The sequence below is a fragment of the Arachis ipaensis genome, chromosome B07 (genome assembly GCF_000816755.2).
Source record: "Arachis ipaensis cultivar K30076 chromosome B07, Araip1.1, whole genome shotgun sequence".
Taxonomy (NCBI): Eukaryota; Viridiplantae; Streptophyta; class Magnoliopsida; order Fabales; family Fabaceae; genus Arachis; species Arachis ipaensis.
This window is the reverse complement of record NC_029791.2, coordinates 891,224-892,272: the sequence shown is the minus strand read 5'-3', so window position 1 is coordinate 892,272 and position 1,049 is coordinate 891,224.

The following is a 1,049-nucleotide window of genomic DNA, read 5'->3' as shown; positions in this document are numbered from 1 at the left end:
AAGATTATAATTCTAAATCCAAAATAAACATCATTAAAAAGTAACTGCTAAATTATAAATATAAATAACTACACGAATGATAATAAATTTAAAACTTTATTTGAAGTTCATATATGTATTACGTGCATTTTTTTATGATGGCCCACTCGTCTAATTTGCCTTAAACTGGTCTTAATATAGCAAATTTTTACTCTCCTCTTTTTCTAGGATCATTCTCTCTATGGGTGTCATTTCACTCATTTGAGAATTGAGAAGGTTGTCTAGTCTTTCTACAGGGATAGTAGTTTCGTAATCGATTACGGGTTAGCACGGGTAAGTTTGGTTTAGATTTAAGGTAAACCAAAACTAATTTAATTGATTTGATTTAGATTTGAATAGATAATCGGGTATTCGTTATTGTGCTTACTCTTATATTTTTTCTTATATTTTTGTTACTTATGTATAATTTAGTGTCTCTTGTTATCATTATTTGTAGTGGTTTTGTTTATATATTTTATGAATATTTTGATTTTTCATTATCTATTCTATGTTTTCTTTTTCATAGTTAAATTGACAAGCTCAAATTTAAGAGGAGTAATAAATCAACAGATAATATTCAATTTTATCTATTAATTTACACACAAATTTTAATTTAATCTCTAAAATTTTAATTATTTGTTTGTTTAGTTCTTAAACTTTGAAAATGTAATTTATATTAATCTTTAAAATAATTTTTAACGTACAGATATTAGCAAAAATTTAAATACCTCAAAAATAAGGAAGTAGATTCTTTTCAATGAAAAAAAAATTGGATGGTGTCCAGTGTTAAATCTAACTCTTTATTGTTCTCTCTTTCATATTTATTTTTAGTCCCACTTATAGAATTAAAAGTAAGAGATCGCACTTCATTTTCTCAAGTGTTAAAAAACTTGAGAGGATCTATTTCCCAAAAATAACATTGTATTTAATGTTTATAGAATTTTTTTCTAAAGCAAATGATACAATATTATTTTTAGACTATTTAAATATCACAACTAAAACAGGATTATTTTATAAATTTTAGTATAGCA